This window comes from Falco naumanni, chromosome 3 (genome assembly GCF_017639655.2).
Source record: "Falco naumanni isolate bFalNau1 chromosome 3, bFalNau1.pat, whole genome shotgun sequence".
NCBI classification, from domain to species: Eukaryota; Metazoa; Chordata; class Aves; order Falconiformes; family Falconidae; genus Falco; species Falco naumanni.
The window spans coordinates 103,072,414-103,084,100 of NC_054056.1; positions in this window are offsets into that span (position 1 = coordinate 103,072,414).

The window sequence follows — 11,687 nt, forward strand, 5'->3', positions numbered from 1 at the left end:
TGAAATCAAATGAGCTTTACTAGAGCACCTGTGTGGTGAAAGAGGGAGTGGAGAGGTCTGGAACTGTCAGGAGAGAGAACACAGTGATGGGAGAGAGGGGAAATCACTGGGATGTATGAGATAGGGCATGACCAGAAAAACTGAAAGTTGCAGGATTAAGTTCATTTCAAGTTTTAAAAGCTGTTGATGTTCAGATCATTATTGATTTATGGCTGGAAAAGCTATACCTACTCTTCTTCTTACATTAAAACATATATACAAATTCTATGCAAACATATATACATAAAAATATATAGGCATATATGTACTTACATATTTTTAAACTAACCAACAATTTCTACCACAAAGTTCCCTCATTTTAAACTGTCTATCACCAAGGAAGAAGTTATCCAAAAATAGCTCACTGATACTGAGTGAGTGAACAACAGAAGATGGCCCTGTGTCTGGGCGACTGCTCTAGCAAGTCAGGAAGGGAGTCCAAAGTACAGATGCAATGGGAAGAGATAAGAAAAAAAAAAAAAAAGGGGGGGGAAACACAGTTCAGAACATTAAAATGGACTTTGCATTTGATTTACATGGCAATCATGATTCATTTCAAGCTATGTTGTTGTATGGTCTTTGGAATACATTTGTCAGCGCGTTATGTCTGCAGCCAGATTTACAAGAGCAGCTGTAGCATTGAATGGGCTGTAAATATAATTTGCTTTACTGTATAATACTCATTCTGCTGCACAGCTGAGTGCAGCCCATTGAGAGGTGAATACTCTGCCTGGGTGGTGTCACTGGAAAAGACTGCTGGACACTCCTGCTCTTATTCCTCTTTGCTGGAGTTTCCTAGGACTCCTCATCTCTTCCTTTCCTCACCTTTGCCATGCTCTTTGAGTGCTTCCAAGTTAAAGTTGAAGCTAGTTCACCTGGGACAGGCAGCTTAAGATGAGTTTTCCTGGCTCTACCGTGGCTAAAATGTGTCCAGCATGTAATTGGTTTGTAAGCAGGTGACACAAGAAGGGTACATGTGCAGCGGTCCAGGGTTTTGATCTGGAACATACTGTGAAAAGGACAAAGTGTGATGACATTTATCAGCACTGGGCATCTAGTTAACAATCCTTTGAAATGAACAGGGCAAATAACACCTCAAGCCTATTGTTTTAAGTGAAGTTGAAACAAATATATAAACCTGTCCTGCTTGCTCTGTGTCTGTGTTTCCAGATACCAATAGCTGGAAGTTTGTGCTAAAATTTGATTATCTATCTGACAAGTTAGCCCCCCCAGACTAATTCCAGGTGCCTAACATTGCATTGTCCAGCTGTGAAATGGTCTTACCGATTTTGCCAGCTGTGAAAGCATAGACAGGGTACCACAGTGAGTTAAATTGCATAAGGAAACCAGGTGGTATGTTACACCTTCTCCCTAAATAGCTGTCAAAAAGCCACCTGTGGATATACTTGCTGAAAGACAACAGGGAGAACTCCAACTGAATGGCCATGAGAGCAAAACTGATCAACAAGGTCTTCTGAGTAGGTCAAAAATAAAGAAAACTGATGGCATGTTATGGGTATGTTATGCAAGTCAGTATTTCTGGCTGTACCTGTTGTTGCTGTTACTATATGGATGTCGTTCCCACAAATTTCACGCATATTAAGCTTGATTAAAAACATCTAAGGAGTATTTAACTCTCAAAGAATCCTTTCATTATGAAGAACACTGAGATGCTTGTTACTTTTACACTTAATGAAGTGCATAAAAGACATTTGCTGAAATACATTGCACTCCAGCATGCAGCTCAGCTAACAGAATTTGTGGGGTTTTGTAAAATCTGGTCTCAACACCAAATCGAAAAAAATGCACCCTTTCTGCAAGTACCGATCGTATCTTGACTGAAGGTGTAAGAGGACCAAGCAGGCTACAAATAGCCAAATAGACAGAAAAAGCCCCTGTAGAAATTCTGCGTACCTTGGCAAAAATTCTGTCAACTGTCTGATCTCTTCCAGCAGAGAAGTGGAAGTTTCCACCCTGAGCTCAAATGTTGATACAGGAAGGTAAAAGAGCAAATGAAGGAATGAATTGCTCATAGTAAGCCACTTGGTAGAAAACAGTAAATAGATAAGATAGAAATATCACAGAGCAGTACGTTCTGCCTATACTAATAGGAAAAGTTGCAGCAGAAGGGTAATAAGCACTTCAAAGAGTTTTTATTAAAAGAAGTAATATAAAAAATAATAATTAGTCTTTCCTCAGGCAAAATACACATTGAATTTAGACCTGTAGATTAGTTCGATGCCTCCTCTGCTAGTGGGTGTACAGGCTTAGTACCTCACAAGACTAGACCCATACCTATGTAACACTGGGCCAGAAACTTTTAGTAGTTTTACATGTAGTTACACTGGGAAAAGCCTGCTTCTGAATGTAATACTAGTCAATTTGAGACTGGGTTTTATGAAGTGTGTGGGTGGTGGTATGTGTCAATTAGGTAATTCCCATTATCCTAGTGTCCCTGCTGACTTAGAGTACACACATCTTGAATTCATTGAGTCCCATGTTGGTCTAAGAAAGAAGATGAAGGGAATCATCTTCTAGCTTACGGATAGAACTGATTCAAGGTTTAACAACAGCACAGACTCAGTTTCTCATTGCTGCACAATATATTCAGACAGTGGGTGTGAAGTGCTCTGATTCACCCCAAACCATGCTGTAGAAACTACCTGCTTTTAGCTCTGGTAGCTCAAAGAGCTGAAATAAAAATAGTCTTGTCAGGGAGAAGAGGTGAAATTAAACATTCGATTGCCACAGTAAATGTAGAGGGAAAGGTTAAGATTGGTTGGGATGTGTGAGAACAGATGGAGAAAACCTCAAAATCATTATCCACCTTCATCTTTTTGGACACGGTTGTGGTGCTTGCATTTGCCTGAATGCGGAGGATGGCTCTGGACTATTGCTCACATACTAGTCAAATCTCAGGGGAAGGAGAGGACATGGTTGATAGGAATGGAGGTACCCCAGCTCATGTACCTTCTGTTGCTTCCTACCCAATGTCCACAGTCTGGCCCAAAAGGAAAGACTGTGCTGAAAGAGCTATGTATGCAAGTTAGCATGGCCTTGAGCATTTACTGAGCTAACCCCAAACTTTCTGTGGACCACTAGGGACTCTCTGGGACATGGGATGCTCCAGTGGATTAGACACTGGCAAAGAACATCATAAAAAGGGAGGCAGGAGAAAAACAAGGAAGACAGAAAATAGTAAGTGATAAAATTAGCTAATATGTCTTTACTGAGAACAAATTCTTTCAAACTATTTGACAGTCTACTTTTATGTGAGAGAGGAAGAAGGGGAAGCTGTAGACATGCTATTTCTCATTTTGATGCAACTTTCAAGACATTTCACAGGACAGTGTCTTGAGCAAACTGCGGACAGGACAATGTCTTGAGCAAACTGCAGACCTACAATCCAAACAAATGGGTCTGGTGAACCATTATAAGGTATAAGATTGGTAAAAATATATAGACAACAATACATGACAGCTGGTTGAAAAAAGAGGTTGCATTTCAAAGTGGGTGTCTCAGCTGGGACAAAATCAAGGCCTGTCTGGAATCCATTTTATATCTGTGACATTTGAGGATCAGTCAAATGGTGGTTTAAATTTTATTCAAACTCTAGGACATGGTAATGGTGCCAGAGAATTTGAATCCAAACTGGCCATCGTTCGTTCAGCATGGATGTTTGTTGGCTCATCTTTGAAACATTTCACCGAGCATTATAAAATGTTCCTAAAATCTTAGAATTCCTTTGGAGGAAATCTGATTTCACTGAGCATTTATATGCACAGAACCTGTATTTACAGAGTTGCCGGAACATATTCAGATCTTTAAGTGGATAACAACTTCTGAGGATTCTAATTCTTACCAGAAGTGTATTAAATAGGAATGCATTTTGCAGGGCTTCAGTTTCTTAAATGGGGAGTTTCTTGTGTTTCTGTTAAATACTCAAGCATAATTAGGGGTGAATTTAAGAAGAAGGAATTCAATAGTGAAATTATAGCCATTAGAGATGGAAAAAAACCCTCTTCAGTGCTCTACAACCTGTAGTTAGCTCATGGGTGGAAGTTACAAGCAAAACTGCAGAAGTTACAAGCTTGGCTCTGTCTGCTGGTCTTATCTTTAACTTATTTCCTCTGACTACAACTAGTTTTTGAGGGCTTTCAGAGTCGTGGGTTACAAACTGCTTTTCTAGAGTATTCTGCTCCTATGTAAGTAATGTAAGACTGCTCCTTCTAGCATTTGAGTTTGTATGTTCCTGTTTGTAATGAGTTGTGGCTTGTCTGAATTTTTTATACTTTTTGTCAACAACAATAATATTATAGGTTAATCCATGAGGGAGGGCTCTTCTACTCTTGGATAGACTTACTGTGGCAGAAGAATGGATTTTTTTGGCTTTGATTCCAAATAACATAGGTTTAAAAGAAAAAACCAAAACAGGTGTGCCTGAGTAAACTCCCAGGAGTTTCATTGATCTAATTGATTAAAATAAATGACTTAGCATATACTAAATAAACTGACATGTGCAGACAAGGCTTTAAAATATGCAGCCCCTCCCTTTCAGAAGTTTGGCAGCAGCAGGAAAGGACGATGCCAGATGGATTACAATCTACATATATCAGGGCAAAGACAGACAGTGTCTTGCTGATGTAGCTGTAACTCTCGAAGAAGTAAATATTCCTGGCTGTTGGCTGCTGTTGTTACCTCCACAACTGGTGTCATACAAGGGACTGAGAGTGTGATTTGCTTGAATATCACTACTCAAGTATTTTATCTGAAGTTACCATTGATGAACATGATTTGCATTAATCTGGCTGATCTGGTGCTGAAGCAGGTGAGGATGCAAAGCATAAAATCTCCTATAGCTGCATAGCAGATATAACAGTGGGAGCATCTTGCATACCTCATCAACTGCTAAATCAATCTGAAGTATCTGGCATGTGAAGACAGTCTAGATGCTAGTCTTCTACAACACAGTATTATCCTAGGCAAGTTATTTTAGTACTTTACCTCATTCAAACAAGTAAGTGCAGCTCTGCTATGATACAGTCCTATAGCAATGTATGTTTTGCAGCCTAAATGGATCTAAGGAATGATCCATTCCTTCCTGTGGACAAGAGGACAAATCAAGATCAAATGATTTAATAATTTAAAAATGATAAAATAATTTAATAATGATTTAATGCATTAAGCTCCAGATAACTGCTAGATCTTTTCAGATTTCTGCTTATGCCAATGGATTCGATGTAGCTGAGCCAATTTGGAAGATTTTTCCAGTTATTTTAGATGCAAGAAGTACTTGACAAATGTATAAAACAGAGGCATCACTTTACCATTACTAGAAATGTGGCCTTATCTGCCTTGGAAAACATCTGTTTGTTGTTATGCAGCCATGTTTTGGGAAGCACAACTATTCAGTGCAGAGGAATACCGGCTCCATTCAAACTTTGGGGGCAATTCAATTAAAGCAAGTGTTAACTACTGGAATTTATGGAGTGCTTCCTGCCTAATCTTATGAAACATATCATGTAATTGCTATGGGTGGTTAAGACTTTAGTTTTATACCTGCCTGGCTGTGCTAATTTAAACAGAGAAGCAACAAATTAGATTTGAGGAAGTAGCTGGAAAACAAAAGAATGCAGGTGTCCCGTGTGGTGATGCCGAGTTTCCCTGGGCTTTGCTTATTAGCACATAGTGGATCATCCAAAAGTCACAAGCAGAAACCTATACAGATAATAAGCCTTTTGTTTTGTTTCAACACCAGGTTAATCAGAAAACTGCATACCTTGCTTGGGAAGCTGAAGTCAATGCCAGATATATTTCCAAATGACTCCATCACTGGTTCGGTGTTTAAAAAATATAATAAACAAAAGGTATGGAGTGATCGATTATGTGTGCAGAATGTGCTCTCGTAGACCGGCACTCTCCCCAACATTTACCAACAGGCCGCAGCAATGTATTACTGAAGAGTGCATTTCTGCTGACAGATTCTTTCCACCACAATTACAGAAAGAATAATGGCTGAGAAACAACACCCATATGTCCCCATTAACTTTGCAATCTGTCTAATCTATGTACTTACAAAGCCCTCATCAAATCTCAGATATTATAGTGATAACAGGACAGATTAGACAGACTTCAAAGCTGCAAGGGAAATATGAATGTTGATTTCCAGCCATGATTAATTTGGCCAGAACCTCACACTCCTTTAATTTAATTAAGAACATAAGGAGCAATCAGATCAGTGACAAAGTAAGAGAGGTGCAAAGCTGGCAGCTGTGGCCAACACAGGCTACCCAACAGGTATACATACATGTGTGAGATCTTTCATGCTGCCTGGGGAGCACGCTCTGCCTGGGGTATGCAGGTGATTAATTGCCCATGGAAGTATTTTAATCACACTTGCAAGGAACACTGCTATCCTGCCGATTGCATCATGTGTTTTAGCCCTAGAACTGAGTTTGGCCAAATGACCATCAATTAATTAATTACTAGAATTAAAGAGTAATAATTATACAAAATTGTAATTAATGGATCTGGCAGCTGCTTGTGAGCATGCTTTCATGTTGCAGCATGTGTAAAGCAGCAAAAGAGGAGTAAACCGTTTCCAGTGGGCCAAGAGGCAAGAGCATGCACTGTGGCAGTTGCACCCAGGGTAATGCACTACAGGTTCATATACATTTTCCCCTGGGGTGACAGGCTGATGTGCCAATGCCTCCAGGCAAAGCAGCCAGAGCAAAGCTCATCTGACCACAAAAGGATGTGCCTCACAGTGAGGCAGCACATTTACAGCTTACTTATGCTTCTTTTAGTGATGAAACCTCTTTTTCTCCCTCCATTGCTGCCAAGACCAGATGTCTCGCTTGCACACCTGAATCCTGTGCTTCCTGGCAAATACGGGTTTGCTGCACATACAACGTGTTCTGTTTTACTGCTTGGGTACATCATATATGCAACCTATGCTTCTGTCAGGCACTGGAGTTGCTTCACAGGGGCATATGTAGTCATTCAGCCAGCAGCCTGCTTCTTGTTCAGTAAGAACATCCCAAGCAGAATGGGTGCTGGTAGCCTGAGGCAGGTATCTTGGCTCTGGCTTGTGCAAAGTCCTGTGCGAGGCAAAGATGGTGCGTGTCTAGAGGCACAGCTACAACTATCCTCATTTAATTTGCTCTGCAGCAGATGGTATGTGCTCAGCATCTTCTTCCAGTGCCTGCAGGAGGGCAGCTTCTCCTTACAGTATGCTTGCGATCTTGTGAGCACATCCTGACTTTTAGTGTGTGAGAGGTAAACTGTATTGCAGTCCTACCTCAAAAACCAGGGGGGGTTACTAAATCAAAGCAGAGTTGGTTTTGTTCTGAAAACACATTCTTAATGGAGGCTTCCCACAGTTTAAATAACCAGCCTGAAATCTTTGGTAATTCATTTCAACTGTCCGGGTTGTCTTTGTGTGCACATGCCCCTGGTTTACCTACAAGGCAGTCCTGACCAGTTTAAGGTACAGATACATTTAAAAGCTTCTTTGAGCAGCCTAGGGCATGAATTCACATTGCCTTAGTCATCACACATTATCTGTCCATGTGTCCACTCTTAGCCTGTGGCAAATGCAATGCAACTAATGACTCTGATGCTGCAGGCTAAGCTACCTCACACTTACTGCAGAGCAAGGATTCGCCCAGGGCAGCCCTTATGGACTGCCTGAAGTGCTGTAAATTCACATCGTGGCTTATCTTAAGGTAAATCATGCAAGACTGAACTAAAATGTATCTGGCATAGATCGACATAAAAGTGTCATGTTTCTCTGCCAGTTTGATTAAAACAATTTATTATCACAATTTAAGTGCAGCTTTCTTCTTTGTTCAAGCTAGTAAACAGGAGTTCCAATTTTACAATTATGGGCATAATTTCCTAAGAAACATAAATCAAAATGAATCAAATAACACTTATACTACAATAAGTAAAATCACAAAGATTTTGGTTACATCAGACGAACTTTCTTGTGGAGACAAGGCTTTCACAGTGCATGTTTTTACATTAATGTAAACCTGGCTTGTATCTGTTTAGCTTTTATCTTTGAGAGAGGTTTAATGGATAAAAGTGTCCATAGAGAACTCCACAGTGAGTCAAATGGATCATTTTTAAAAAACAACTATGATTCAATTCCAATCTGATGCCTGGTTTACATTAAACTTCTGGGACATATCCATGGTATGAGCTACATGGATACCCCTTTTAGGTGGTTTTATTTGAACTTTCTCTTGGCTGGAATGAAGCATCACAAATTTTGCACCCGAACATTTAATATCCTTACATGACGTGCTCAGCCAGATGGCAGGTCAGAGCATTAACCACCCACTTCCCTTCCTCCCCCTATCTCCAGGAAAAGTTGCCAGCAAGTCTCCTTGGTGGTCGTTTTAAAAAAGACAAGATCAAGTATACACAGAGCTGTTTATAAAAATAACAAGGAAAGAGAACGTCTGTCTGCAGCATTGCCGCAGCACGCAGATTCAATACATGTGAAATTGTCCTATCTGCCAGGATTTTGTCTTGCTATGAGAAAGGGACTATTACAGTCCTAAGACCTAGGAAGGAATATAGATATAGATATTGATATGTATATATGAACCCATGTATGGTGTGGAACTGAGGAAAGAAGTGTTATGTGAAGGATGTTGAGTTGATGACTGGGAGAAATGGCACAGCAGCAGCTAAGACTCTTGCGAGGACCCTTGCTCCAACACCAGGTTGTTGGTCCACCACTGCCAAAGTGTAGGGTTTATACACGGGGTGCTGGGCTCACCCTCTGAAGCAAGCTGGCTGTTCCTTGCCTGGAAACAGCTGGGGTAGGACTTGCCTGACCAAGTGTGAGCATCTACAAAAGTCAATGTTTAGGAAAGGCTGTGCTTACACCGTGACTCTGGCTTCTCTCAGGTTGTTTTCATTTCATAGCTGTCCCTGTTTTGAGCAGGGGGGTGGCCTTGATGATCTCCTGAGGTCCATCCAACCTGAATTACACTGTGGGTTGACGACCTGAGCCTCCCTGCATTGTCAACAAAGAGAAACAGGCACTTGTAGGGAAGGAAGTCTGTCGCTTTAGGGATGGACGTAGCTTTAGCTCCCCAAATAGCTATTTTGCATACTATGAAATGCTGCTTTTTTACCTCTGTTGTCAAGTGGCTCTTCTTCCTTGGAGAAGCTCTCTCTACGGTCTTCACAGACTTTTTCTTTTGATGCTGAGGTATCTTCAAATAGATATCTTCTAATATCTTCTACGTCTGACAGTGCTGTCATGGTTATCCAGGTAGCATAGATGCTGGCAGAAACCAGGCCAGCACCAGCTCATGCTGGCAAGATGCTGTGCAATTTTGGTGGAAGGCAATGAAGAATGAGGGCAGACAGAAATCACTGGTCATACGCAGCATCAACTTACTGGGTAGGTTCAGCCTATAAGCTACATTCATTAAAGAGAATCAGTATCGAAAATGTAACGGTGTTTTTGAGGAGCAGATATAGGCCACAAAGTTGCCCATTTAATTTATTTTTAGCCACATTCAGCTCAGTTCTTCATGGCTACAGTGTTTTATGTGTCCCCAAAGTGCCATAGGGTTAAGTCATAGTTAAAAGTGATGGCTACCATCCTAAAAACTGTAAAATAAATAATTATATGGACAGAGAAACTTAAAAAATCTAGTTTCCTGTGATTCACTTGCTAGTTGTCACTCTTGTGCATGATTTTCTGTGGGTTCTCTGATCTTTAATAATGTGACTGATAATGTTAAATTCCAGACATCACTCTCTTGGATAGTATAAAGCAGCACTGATCATGAGCAAGCCCTTCATGCTTTCTGATCTCACTAAACCTTGTGTGTGTCAAAACAGGGTGTGTGTGTCAAGCCTGGTGCAAATCAAAGTAGATTGCTGCCAGGAGAAAGGCAGCCCAGCAGGGATGCTGTGAAAGAAGCAATGGGAGTATGAATGCCATGGGTCCTAGACCCTAAGTGCTGTGATTACAGTAGTTTTTTATTTGTGGACAGTGTTGGCTTTTGCTTCTCGGACATAACCAAAGGAATTAGAAAACATGTGGAGATACTTAATTGAAAGGAAAAAAAAAGAAGGAAAGAAAGAAGGAAAGAAAGAAAGAAAGAAAGAAAGAAAGAAAGAAAGAAGGAAAGAAGGAAAGAAAGAAAGAAAGAAAGAAAGAAAGAAAGAAAGAAAGAAAGAAAGAAAGAAAGAAAGAAAGAAAGAAAGAAAGAAGGAAAGAAAGAAAGAAAGAAAGAAAGAAAGAAAGAAAGAAAGAAAGAAAGAAAGAAAAGAAAAGAAAAGAAAGAAAGAAGGAAAGAAAGAAAGAAGGAAAGAAAGAAAGAAAGAAAGAAAGAAAGAGAGAAAGAAAGAAAGGAAGAAAAAGAAAGAAAGGTGTTTTCAACAGCTGCAGAACTATTGATGTCTTGAACATAAGATCCCACATGCATGATGTCCAGTAAGGGGTGAACTGACCTGCATTTTTATCCTCAGTGGGGTACTGATAGCTTATATTTAATCTAGTTAAAAAGAAAAAAAAAAAAAAAAAAAAAGGCAGGGACTGTTCTCTCCTGAGACCAGCTGATAACAGATATCACACTTGAGCTCTCCAGTCTCCCAAACCAGGCTGGTTCCCGCTCCATGCATCTCTCCTACCTGTGTCCAATGTTGCCTGGAGCAGCAGTATCTGACCTACAGAAAAAACATGCCACAGACCATGCTTACACTTAAATATTACAGAATATTATTATGTACCAAAACTCAGGCACGTGGCCTAGGTCTCTCATTTATTTGTTGCAAACGTAGCTACAAGGCCATTTTCCTCTAGGCAGTCATGGCAACTTATAGACATTTTAGGGTTATTCTAGGATTCAAGTTGGATTTCTTTGGGAGAGACGGAATACTTTATTATGTGAAATACCATAGCTGGAAGAAGCAGTAACAATTTGGGGCCCTCGTCCAGCCATCTACCCATCAAATACGAAACTGAAGCAGCAAACTTAGGCCAAGTGAAAGCTGGGAAAAAAAATTGCATTATATTTAAGTTAATTGTGTTAACTCAGGAGAAAAGCAGCATTTCCAACAAAGCCTCAGTAGTATCAAACATCAACAACTTTCAGTATATTCTGCCTCCTCTTCATCTCTTGCTGAGAATAAAATTCAGACCAAAATTGTTAACAGACAGATTCACAACAGCTTATGCATCGGGACATGTTTGGCAGTATGCGTCTGACAGGTTTTTTTCCACCTCCTAGAAAAGTTCTGCTAAATATTCATGCATTTCCCATTGAAAGAAACCTGACTCTTGGCACAGACCGAAGCTTGTTAGCAGAGGGAACAGGAGGGCTCCTTCCTCCCTGCTGCACCTCTGATTCCTGCAGGCTTTGCTTTACAACTGATGTCTGCAAACAGATGCTCTCGAGCCCAAGTTACCCTACTCTAGAAATGTGTTCTAACCTGAGATACTTCCAATCCATTGAATTTTTTTTTTTTTTAAAGACTGGTTTTTAACTTTTATGCAGAATTTTTAGTTTGTGGGAGTTTCTTACAGTGTTCAGCACCATCTGTCTATCAGAGGTAGCTGAATCTGGTTTTTAAAAGCTCAAAACAAAGCATGACTTTTTCTTTTAACAAGTTTT